At 42.6% G+C, this 12602-nt stretch overlaps 2 long non-coding RNA genes across 2 annotated transcripts in view; one reads left to right on the forward strand and one right to left on the reverse strand.

Annotated features, from left to right (window-relative positions):
- The window catches only part of LOC134132835 (uncharacterized), a 391917-nt gene that overhangs the window by 30154 nt on the left and 349161 nt on the right, over positions 1-12602 (forward strand). The gene's annotated exons all lie outside the window — the stretch shown is intronic.
- Positions 2433-4630, reverse strand: LOC134132834 (uncharacterized). The gene is made up of 3 exons (XR_009957020.1): positions 4567-4630; positions 3382-3464; positions 2433-3243 (listed from the first exon to the last, which is right to left on the reverse strand). It is a non-coding gene; the product is annotated as an uncharacterized LOC134132834 (long non-coding RNA).

Consider the following 12602-nt stretch of genomic DNA (forward strand, 5'->3'; position numbering starts at 1 on the left):
GAGGGAATTTTTCACTTTTGATCCAAAACTCTACATCAGGTCTGTATAGGTCATCACCTAGGACACTCAGTGAGCTTTCCAAGAGTTTTGGAGTTTGCCAAGGCTCAGAAGATGTGCTCGAACTTTCATGCGAGGATGGCGTCGTCACGGCAACAAAGTTGGTCCAAAACTCCCAATTCTTACTGTGAGCCATCGTCACAGTCTTACGTCTTATATTCCCAGATTTGAAGTTGAACAGATTAAAGGGCTAGGAAATGGACATCTAAATGTAGAAATTTTGCATTGACCTAGGCCAATAGGTGGCGCTATACTTTTTCGAAAATCCTTTCATGGCAATACTTATAGGCCTACACAAGCATCATGAATTAAAATTTCTAGCCAGAAATATCAATGTTCCTTGGAGTTACAGTGATCCCTCGCCACTTCGCGGTTCACTTATCGCGGATTCGCGGATTTTCATAATGCATTTTTTTTTTTTTTGGTGCATTGTGCTCTGCATTCTGATTCGCTAAAAACTCACTCCCGCTTCTTGTATCAAAACATGCTACGAATTGTGCTATCATTTTGTCGTCTCGTGCAGTTATGTGTACGTACATAAAACAGCTTGGCAAATTTACATTAAGTTGGCCAAATTATCTTGTAATTTCGAACATCTCCTAAACCCATAATGTCGACGAAACGGCCTGGACCGACAAAAGCACCTGCGGATGGGCCCAAACGGCGGAAGATGCTACCTATCTCAGATAAAGTTAAACTTCTGGACATGCTAAGGGAAGGTAAAAGCTATGCAGCCGTTGCTCGCCATTACGGAATCAATGAATCTTCCGTTCGTTACATAAAGAAGGAGGAAAAAAACATAAGGACGACAGCAGCAGTCAATTTTAATACGAATGCAAAAAGGGTTGTAACTGTCCGCAACAAGACCATGGTACGGATGGAGACGGTATTATTCTCCCGAACAAACACACCTGCACCGCGGGCTTCAAAAGAAGAGAACACTGCAGAGCGCAGTCAGGATGCAGCGGCCCAGTCTGAAGAGCAGTGAAACGGCCTACACGTGAGTCACTGTATTTGTATACATGTAATAGTTGCTAATTGTAAAAAAAAAAAAGTTTTCGCGGATTTCACTTATCGCGGGTCATTTTTGGAACGTAACCCCCGCGATAAACGAGGGATTACTGTATACCATTTTACATTTTTGAGGAAAATCGTCAAAAATCGTCCAAACTGCACGCAAGCTCACGCCCAGGTAGTTTTATGAAAACTTTTGATTTTAATAACTTTTGACCCCATGGGTGTCAGGATCAACTTGCCCAATTTTGAAATCGATCGGATTTAAACTCTCGGAGGAGTTTGTTCGTTTGTAAAACCAAAATACGGTGGAAATTGCGGAAAAAAAAGGCAAAAATACAGTAAATCACTATAGCGCCCCCTAATGTTCGATTTTAAAAAAAATGTCAGGGCAAGTTCTAGGACCCAATATGAACATGTTCTAAAGATTTGGTGGCAACAGGCCTTTTACTTTTAAAGTTATTGGTCTTTCCTTTTTAGGCCACACCCCCGACAACTTGATTGGTCCATCAATCAAAAACGAGCTGAGCTAAAAAATGAGCTATCATCAAGCTTTTAATAACTTGATGGCATTGAGCCAATGATCATTTTGCTGAAGATTTCGTGAAAATCGGACCAAGCGTCTGGGAGGAGTTCGCAATAACGTGTTTTTCACAAAATTCAAAATGGCGGACATAAAACTGTAGGCGCATTTGCATACCATGATTGACTTTTTTGTAGAGCCCATCTAAGAGCACCTGTGTGCAAAATTTCAAGTCAATCCGTAAAAGTGGACAAAAATGTCCCCAGAGGCAGCACTTTAGGGGGCGCTAGAGAGCACTTCCCCAAATTGCGCGACCCCAAGAATATATACATTTTTCGCACTTATGAAGCGCATGCAAAAACTCAAGAGTTTTTGAACATGGCAAAGGCCCCAAAAGTGCGATTGAAGTGGTGAAATAATAATAAGAAGAATTCTTGCAATAACAATAGGGCTTTCGCCCGACTTTCAGTCGGCTCAGGCCCTAATAATAATAATAATAATTAAAGCTGCAAGCAGCGATGAACGGGCCTTCGCCTATTCTCGCACGTTGGGGTGGGGCGGCGGTCGGCCGGACTCGCGGGTCAACAAAGACTAAAGAGACTAAACAAATCACTCTCGGGGCTGCCATTCAAACCCGAATCTGCGGCCTCACGAACGGAATCCACCGACGCCGGGCTGTTGCCCCGCTGCAAAAGACCTGCAGAGTAATCGTTACGGGTCTCGGGCACGATGACCACGATAACAAAAAGATGCATTCCTGTAAAATAAAGGTAGAGTCTGAAGCGCAAGAATCACAGCAAACGCTTGTCTCATTCTCCAGTTTGCGTCCGTATAATTGATTCAACACACGTACAGTTTACATCCAGTGCATGTTTCTTGTCCTGTATATCTTATAGACGCAGTCTCAATCAAGGTTAATTCACAGAAATATCCACCTGTAATTACCTTAGCTGTTATTACTGCCTAATACAGTTCCAATTGACCAACTACATAAGGGATATTTCCACACCATGTTGACTATGATAAACGTATACAACTCTTATTCACGCACTTTAGAATGTATATTCATTAACTCAGCATGTACCAAACCATATTGTCATGTAAAAAAACAACAAAATATGACTAAATAAATCACTGCCCCTGCATACTGAACAAATATTACATTCTGGATTCATTTAACACATTTAAAGTCACATGAGGAGTCTTCTTAAATAAGTGCGGGCGATGTACAAAGTACAACACCTTAATAAGAGGTAAAAAAAAAAGAAGTATTAACATGCCAAGAATCAACCCCTCATCTACTGCAACAGGGGCCAACGCTCTGCAGATGACCTGTCTGCTCTAATACAAGTACAATTCGAAACGTCACTCAAATAGGATTGGTGCCCCTCTTGCAAAAATACAGCGAATTTTAATACTTAAATGAGAGCTAAAGGAGAAAATAAACGCAGTAGGTCACACGAGTTCTGTCGGATGTTCAAGTTGCCCAGAAGGATGAGTGGAGAGCTGTCATCTGGAAGTTGTCACTCTTCCATTCGTTGTAGAAGTAAATAACTACTTCTTCTCTGGAACGATCATTTTCCGCTGTGGTCCAGTCGACTTGGGTCTTTGCCACGATTGCCCGCGGTGAAGCCCACCTGTGCCGTGTGCTGGAAGAAAAAAAGAAGGCCAAATTATTACATCCATCGACAGTCACGCAATATGGAATGCTGTTGTACGAATGCGGGAAGAAGTCTTTTACAATTATGCAGACAGAACAAAATATACATAAAGAAATGCTTTCCCACCTCGCTGGAGTTGAAAGCCACGTGTCCCATGTGCCATTCCCATTAATGTCCTCAGACTGGTGGCATGACTTTGCACGGGCCATCTGAAAGTATTTGAGCACCAACATGTATTATCAGAATACGATTAGGGCTGTCAACAGATTATAGACAATTAACTAGTTAATCACACATTTTGAAAAACATTTCTCTTGATTACAATATTTTTTTCTCTTATATTAACTGTTTACAGTTTAGTAATTTGTTGTTTCAACTCCATAATGAGCTTGACGTGTGTATATTATTTCATTGGAATGAGGGGCATATTAATCATATCATTTAATGTTAGATTCATGCTCATTGTGAAGGCAATAAATATATATGTAAGGTGTGCGGGGTCGGGTTTGGGAGGAAGACGCTGGAGACCAGTCTGCCAGTTTTTAATTCTTTTATTTATCTGCTTTTGCAGCACACGTGCCGGCGTCCTGCTCGCTCGTTCGGGGCCTCCCTTCGCTCGCCCGCCTCACTGCTCAAATGGGGGAGAGCACACACACACAATCATTGCCAGCTGATCGTTATTGTTTTCACCTGGCACTGTTCCCCGAGCCGCTCCCCCTCTCTCTCCCTCTGCAGCCGAGCCGAAACCACGCCCGCCACCACAATATAACATATTGAAAAGCATTGAAGACGCACATTACATTACGTGTCATTTAGCTGACGCTTTTATCCAAAGCGCCCGGCTGCACGCTGCGGGCAGATTATAGACAATGAAGTTAAACAACAAAGTAGTTAGCTGCTGCGAGCACGGTTCTACTCATAGTGTGTAAATAAAGTGATTCAATCGGGCCAAGTTATTTAGGGCACACGGAAACGTAAACAAAGTGGCGTTAATAGCGTGAAGAGGTGTCTTTTGACGCTGTAAAGCTACCGTAGTTAGCTTAGTTAAAAGACGTATGCTGGTTGTTATTGTTCAGCTTAGGTTGCTCTGGGCTGCGCTAAATAAAAACCCTCTTGAATGTAGAACACGACTCACGTCTGGCCTCATATGACAGGCTCTTAATGTTGGCAATTAAGTCCATAGCACATACTAATACCGTTCTCCCTCAAACAGCTGTTAGCACCGAGGCATTGTTAGCACGTTCCCCGCAGTATCCCCGCTATTTAAGTGGGTAAGACTGGAGAACGCACAAGGAAAAAGTCATCACTCACCGTCCAAAGCGTTTCCACTTGGTTTAGTCCGTTTGGATGTAAGCATAGGTGTGCAGTTAGCAGCATGAAGAGTACAATCCGGACGGTCGATTCAGCCTGTTGCTTCCCAACGGATCCACCAGCTCACTGTGATTACGCAATACAAAATGGCGGAGAGTGCGATCTTTGGGGACTATATTTTGCAGCATTATTCAATAAACACAATGTAAGTCACATCAGGAGTCTAATTAATTAAGTAAGGGCGATGTACAAAGTGCAAAACATGAATAGCGTTTACTTTGAACAGAAAAACATTACGTTAGAGCTGGCGTACTCTCGCGATAACAGCATAAACTCACGCGAGATTACGAGCCCAGCTGTGGCTCATCTGTGTTAGAATATGCGGATTTAAATCCATAGATGTAAATATATTGAACTGTCCGTGTTATTTGTCTAGGTTAGATGTGTCAAACTCGCGACACGCTGGCGAACGGCTGCCCCGTCCAGACCGTACCACCACCGGCCTGCAAACGCCAGCTCACTCACGTCTCCCTCCAGCTCCACACATACGGCAGCTGTGCCCAGCAGCCGTATGTGGCTGAAACGAGTGTGACACAGCTGCTCTAAGTGTACAGTTATTTAAAAACTTCAGCAAGGAGAGTTACCTGAATCATTTTGTCCGTTAGATCAGCCGGACACGCGTTTAAAAAAAGGAGGAACAAAAAAAAAAGTATGATTTCATCGGGACTCGATCTCCAACCTTAGCATCGAGGGGCGAGAGCTTAACGAAAGAGCTATGCTTTCTGATGGGTTTGAGAAGTCGAAATGTCACTGATATAGGATTGGTCACTCCCCTGCAAAAATACAGGGAATTGTCAGACTAAAAAAATTATAACTGCCTTCCTGTTTGTCTTAGAGCAAATTCCTCAGAGACTTTTTTAAGTCTCCCTTTAATACATATGGTAAAAAATCAGCAGACTTGTAGATTAAACGGCGTGCCGGCGAGGCTTCGTCAAAATCTTCCAGGGGGCGCAATGGAGGCAATTTTTCACTTTTGATCCAAAACTCCACATCAGGTCTGTAAAGGTCATCACGTAGGATACTCAGAGGTTTTCAAGAGTTTTGGAGTGTGCCGAGGCTCAGAAGATGTGCTTGAACTTTCATGCGAAGATGGCGTCGTCACGACAAAGTTGGTCCAAAACTCCCAATTCTCACTGTGAGCCATCGTCACAGTCTTACGCCTTATATTCCCAGATTTGAAGTTGATCAGATTAAAGGGCTAGGAAATGGACATGTAAATGTAGAAACTTTGCATTGACCTAAGCCAATAGGTGGCGCTATACTTTTTCGAAAATCACTGCATGGCATTACTTAAAGGCCTACACAAGCATCATGAATATACATTTCTAGCCAGAAATATCAATGTTCCTTGGAGTTATACCATTTTACATTTTGGAAAAAAATCTTCCAAAATTTTCCAAACTGCACGCAAGCTCACGCCCAGGTAGTTTTATGAAAACTCTTGATTTTAATAACTTTTGACCCCAAGGGTGTCAGGAACCACTTGCCAGATTTTGAAATGGATCGGATTTAAACTCTCGGAGGAGTTCGTTCGTTTGTAAATGCAAAAATTGAAGGAAATGGCCAAAAATACACAGAATCACCACAGCGCCCCCTAATGTTCAAATATTCTGGGAAAATTTGGGGATGTTCTAGGACTCAATGTGAACATGTCCTCAAAATTTGGTGAAAATGACGGTTAGAAAAAAAAAAGTTATAGGCCTTTGAATTTTCAGGACACAAACCTACAAACTTCATTGGTCCATAACTTTATTGAAAAAGGAGATATCAACATTCTTTCAATAACTTTTGATCGCATCGAGCCAACGATCATTTTGCCGAAGATTTCGTAAGAATCGGACCAAGCGTCTGGGAGGAGTTCGCAAAAACGTGTTTTTCACAAAATTCAAAATGGCGGCCATAAAACGGTAGGCGCATTTGCATACCATAATTTTTTTGTTGTACAGCACATCCAAGAGCACCTGTGTGAAAAGGTTCCAGGTCAATCGGTAAAAGTAAAAAAAAAATTAACATTGCGGCCACTTTGGGGGGCGCTAGAGAGTTCTTTTTTTTCTCCTCTAATTGCGGGACCCTAATCATACGTCAATTTTGCGCACTTCTGATGCGCGTGCAAAAATTCAAGAGTTTTTGAACATGATGAATTCCCCGAAAGTGCGTTCGAAGTGGCGAAATAATAAAAAGAAGAAAAAGAATAAGAATACTTGCAATTTCAATAGGGCTTTCGCCCGACTTGCAGTCGGCTCAGGCCCTAATAATTCTTGCAAAAACAATAGGGCTTTCGCCCGACTTTCAGTCGGCTCAGGCCCTAATAATAATAAGAAGAATTCTTGCAATAACAATAGGGCTTTCGCGTGACTTTCAGTCGGCTCAGGCCCTAATAATAATAATAAGAATTCTTGCAAAAACAATAAGGCTTTCGCCCGACTTTCAGTCGGCTCAGGCCCTAACAAGTGCTATTTACGCTGAGGACAAGGACAGGATTTTTTTTAATGTAGTATAGTGTGTGTACATGTGTGTATATAGTGTGTGTGCATATATAGTACTGTAAATGTTGTATATATTTGTATAAAGCATATAGCCATAGCTATTACCACAAAACTTTCATTATGGCTGTATTTCATGAGGAATCTGTAATTAACAGATGTTAAGCCGCTACTTTTTTCCCACGCTTTGAACCCTGGGGCTTATACAACGGCGTGGTTAATGTTGCATTATTTAAGCGCTAACGCGCAAGAGCGAGACTGACAGGTGCAAGTTGCAGGCAACTAATCTGGCTGTCTGAGAAGAAAACGTAATCTTGCCATTAATGAATCCATGGCGGAGCTGCCAAATTTTAATGGTTTAGCTGTGTGACACACGCTTTTGCATGTTTTCACACGCACTCACGCCACACATCCAATATCTCACACTAAAAAAAAGAGACCTCGGTCCGAGCCGCGATGGTTCCTCTTCAACCTCGAAGGTAGGTGCCCCCCATCGACCGTATCGTCCGCGCCACCCCACCGTCGGCCGTAGCGTATCTCTTCCCTCCCTCCCGTTGCCACCCCTACAAAATCTCAGTCCAAGTTTTCTCTGCCGCGTGGACACCTGCGGTTTATAGACCGGTGTGGCTTATTTATGTACACATATTTTTTCCATTCTAAATTTAGGCGGCTTATATTCAGGTGCATTGATTTCACTAAAAGTGAAAAACTCCAGGTTTCTCTTCAGCACTGTAGCCAGACTGACAGAGAGTCACAGCGCTGTCGAACCGTGTATTCCTGTGGACCTCAGTAGTAACGACTTTATGAACTTCTTCAATAATAAGATTCTGACTATCAAAGAGAAAATTGATGGTCTACTACCCCCAACCGGAGCCAACCCGTCCGCGGATGTAGGATCCTTGGATGCAGCCGTGGGCCCTGATACCTACTTGGATGGTTTCTCTTCCATCAACCTTGATCAACTGACTTCTACAATTTTGAAATCCAACTCTTCCACTTGTCTCCTGGATCCGATTCCAACTAAGCTGCTTAAGGAAGTTTTTCCGTTAATTAGCACATCCCTACTGGATATTATGAATCTGTCTTTGTTGACAGGACATGTACCACAGTCCTTCAAGGTAGCTGTAATTAAACCTCTTCTGAAGAAACCTACTCTAGCTCCAGAGGTGTTGGCTAACTACAGACCCATCTCTAATCTTCCCTTCCTCGCTAAGATCCTGGAGAAATCTGTCGCGAATCAATTATGTGACTTTCTACAAAACAATGCTTTGTTCGAGGATTTCCAGTCAGGATTTCGAATGCATCACAGCACAGAAACGGCACTGGTGAAAATTACAAATGATCTTCTACTTGCATCGGACCAAGGACTTGTATCTTTTCTTGTATTGCTGGACCTCAGTGCTGCATTTGACACCATCGATCACCGTATCCTGCTGCAGAGACTGGAACACTTGATTGGCATCAAAGGAACTGCACTCAGCTGGTTTAAATCTTATTTATCGGATCGATCCCAGTTTGTGTTTGTGAACGGTGAATCATCGAGGACCACGAATGTTGGTCACGGAGTCCCACAAGGTTCTGTGCTTGGACCGATTCTATTTACCCTGTACATGCTTCCTTTGGGCGACGTTATCAGAAAACACCGCATAAACTTCCATTGTTATGCAGACGATACTCAACTGTATCTATCGATCAAGCCAGAAGACACCAACCAACTTGTTAGACTTCAGGACTGTCTTGGAGACATTAAAACTTGGATGACCTGCAACTTCCTGATGTTAAACTCGGAAAAAACGGAAGTTATCATGATAGGCCCAGAGCGCCTTCGAAGTCAGCTGTCACGTGATACAGTCTCTATGGATGGAATTGCTCTGGTATCCAACAGCACCGTCAGAAATCTTGGAGTTCTCTTCGACCAGGATATGTCCTTCAACTCTCATATAAAGAAGACTTCAAGGACTGCCTTTTTTCATCTACGGAATATATCGAAAATCAGGAACTTTCTGTCTCAAAGTGATTCAGAAAAACTAGTTCATGCATTTGTTACTTCTAGACTGGATTACTGTAATTCTTTGTTATCAGGCTGCTCTTGTAAATCGCTTAAACCTCTCCAACTGATTCAGAATGCTGCAGCACGTGTATTAACAAGAACTAAGAAATGGGATCATATAACTCCTGTGTTAACTTCTCTGCACTGGCTTCCTGTTAAATCAAGAATAGAATTTAAGGTACTTCTCCTCACCTACAAGGCACTTGCTGGTGAGGCACCGTCTTATCTTAAAGAGCTTGTTACACCGTATTGCCCTACAAGGCATCTACGCTCCGTAGATGCTGGGCTACTTGTGGTTCCTAGAGTTTTAAAAAGTAGGATGGGGGCCAGAGCCTTCAGTTATCAAGCTCCTCTTTTGTGGAACCAGCTTCCACTTTCAGTCCGAGGGGCAGACTCGGTCAGTTCATTTAAGATAAAGCTTAAAACGTTCCTCTTTGATATTGCTTATAGTTAGGGCTGGCTCAGGTTAGCCTGGACCAGCCCTTAGTTAAGCTGCTCTAGGTTTAGACTGCCGGGGGACTTCTTAGGACACACCGAGCCCCTCTTTCACTCTCACTCTCTCCTCCCACAATCATCCATGTTTTAATAATGTACATCACTAATTAAGCTTCTTTCCGGGAGTTTTTTGTGCTTTCTCGCCTAGCAGGTCTCCGTGGATCATAGTTTCGTGCGGACCCCGGTTCTGACTCCTGGCTCATGGCTCTGCTGACACCTGCTGCTGCCATCATCATTACTTTAAATATGATTCATATTACTGTCATCAAAAACCAACATCTTTCTGCTCTCCCTCCCCACAGAAGCCTCTGTGGATGGTGGTTCTATCTGATGGTGGTTGTCCCTGCAGTGGTCCTGCCGTACACCTGTTCTGCTACTTGCAATTACTTGTATCATTTCAGTTAGAGAAATTGAGTGTATTGTTGATTCTGTACACATGACATCCATTGCAGTCTGTCCATCCCGGGAGAGGGATCCCTCCTCTGACGTTCTCCCTAAGGTTTCTTCCCTTTTTTCCCCATTGAAGGGTTTTTTCATATTTTGGGGAGTTTTTCCTGTGCCGATGTGAGGGTTTGGGGACAGAGGATGTTGCATGTGTACAGACTGTAAAGCCCTCTGAGGCAAATTTGTAATTTGCGATTTTGGGCTATACAAAATAAAATGAATTGAATTGAATTGAATTAAAAGTCCATTCTCAACCTGTCACATGTCACTGCTGCCTTGCTGGCAGATTTTTCATTCCTTCCTTCTCCGAGCTGCCTCAGTAAGAGTAGAGTAAGAGTTTCCCTCATTGGAAGAGGGTAGGTATACTTTACATCTTTTCAGCTGTGCCTGACAGCAATGTCCTTGATCTGCAACATAATTTAAATCCCCAGCATGACAATTCCATTTTCTTGTTTGTTGTTTGATTCTGCATTTTATTTTTGCAGTTTTGTGTGTTTAATTTAGGACCTCTGAACCACTACACACATCTCCTGTTTTAATCTTCATTTTTTGGTAATTAAATTAGTGCTAGTGGTGTGCTCATTGACAAGGTGGAAAAACTACTGAATCAACTGAACCAGTAGGATAGTGTGGCTAACTTGCTGTTTTTCCTCTTACTTCCTCTTGATAGCTGAGAAGATAGTGTGAAAATGAAATGCATCATGTGAGATGTATGTTCCTGTTAGTTGTGACAATGCAGGAAATGACGCTGTGACTATATAAGGCACACAAGGAAACTGAGAGATGTAATGGTAAAATATGTTATAACATAGTCTTATGCTAAAAGAGTGCTTTTTGTCTGTATTGAACTGACGTGGAAAGCAGATAAGATTTGCAACTGTGTCTGAAGAAGGGAGGGCAAGTTATCTTGTTCTCACAACAAATGCTTGAACAAAGGAACTATGTTACTCCCATCTTAACCTTGGTTTTTATCTCAACTTGTTTTGCAACATTTCATACCTGCCACTGAGAATGGCCTTCACGTGTGTATAAAAGCTCAGCGTTTTGACTGCCCGGGGACGCCATGTCCACAGCACCGTGACACAGTGATACGTGCTTGTGTATTTGACCTCCTGCTTGCAAGCAATAAATGGACTTTTGCGGCGAATTGCTCATGTATCTCTCTTCTAAATAAATGTTAACGTTTTTAACTTTGATTGACATGTTTCTTTTCATCAACCAACTCCGAGGGATTAAAAATCCCAACAATCACTATGACTATACACAAAGAATAAAAATATGTACATTCATTATTGCAATGTTAAGGTATGCACTATTAGAACAAGTATTTTGAAGAAATTGTTCACCTACTATGGCAAAGTTCAGGTTTGAAAGTGCCCTTAAGCCAGACATCAAACCTTAAACCGCTCCTATTGTACCAGACTGTCTGTTTTCCCCCAAAGTCTCCTTCCCTCATGTGTCTGTCATCCCCATTTGTTTTGTGTGGCCATGTGCTTGTTGAGCTGAATCTTGACCAGAACTACACTTCCCAGAGTACACCGGTAGCAATCACTGTCATTGTTGGAGCACCTGTGAAGAGGTCCTCATTCCTTTTTAAAACAGGTACAGTAGAGAAGAGGCCACAAGTGGTTGTGAGCGCCCCCTGAGAGCATTGGCGCTAGTCCAGTTCTGGTGACGATGAGCCGGAAGAGAGGGGGCGGTAGGGAGATGAATTCCGAATCATGACGTCGGTCCCGCTCTAGGTCCAGAAGTCTTAGCTGGGATAGGCGAAACAACTCGGATGATGCCTAAAGGACGATGAAGGCTGCTGGAGGAAAGGAGCATAGACGCGTGTCTGGTGCCAGTAAGTGTCAGGCGGTTTGCAACAACTGGACTGTGAATGGTGAGGAGGTCGGTAGTGAAGGATCAGGAAGTGAAGGTCGGGAGATGGATGTTGGACGCGGGAGTGTGGAAGGGTGAAAAGTATTTTTTTTTAAAAAGAAAAGAAAAATAATGACAGGGATAAGATGGCTGATAGTGATAGCGATAAGGGACCAAATATGGTGAAAAGGAGTGCAGATGACTTTAAGGTGTTTGTCAAACTTGTGCAAGAGGGGGCTACTTTTGATAAATGGAGTCCAATCCTACAAACCAAAGTGCTACAAAAAGATATTGGGGAGGTAAGGTGTGTCGAGTTTCGTGTGATTTTTTTGGACTGACCACGGCTCTGCCCAAACTCGAAAAGAGCCTTCTCTCCGGTGGATGCAAAGGACAACTCAAGAACTGTTGATCTTTTATTTTTAAGGGTGGTTTGGTGGATCAGACAGAACAGTGCAGAGCAGGTTGATAACCTTTCAAACACAAAGCAAAACCCATGAATTAGTCGACTGTATTTCGATAATCACTTTCTTAATAATAATAATAAATAAATGCGGCTACAAACTCTAATCAAATAATTCAGATAAACCTAGAATATGTCTCCATTATTTAATTGAAATGACACATTTCATTAAGTACATTTCATG

This window comes from Pungitius pungitius, chromosome 10 (genome assembly GCF_949316345.1).
Source record: "Pungitius pungitius chromosome 10, fPunPun2.1, whole genome shotgun sequence".
Taxonomy (NCBI): Eukaryota; Metazoa; Chordata; class Actinopteri; order Perciformes; family Gasterosteidae; genus Pungitius; species Pungitius pungitius.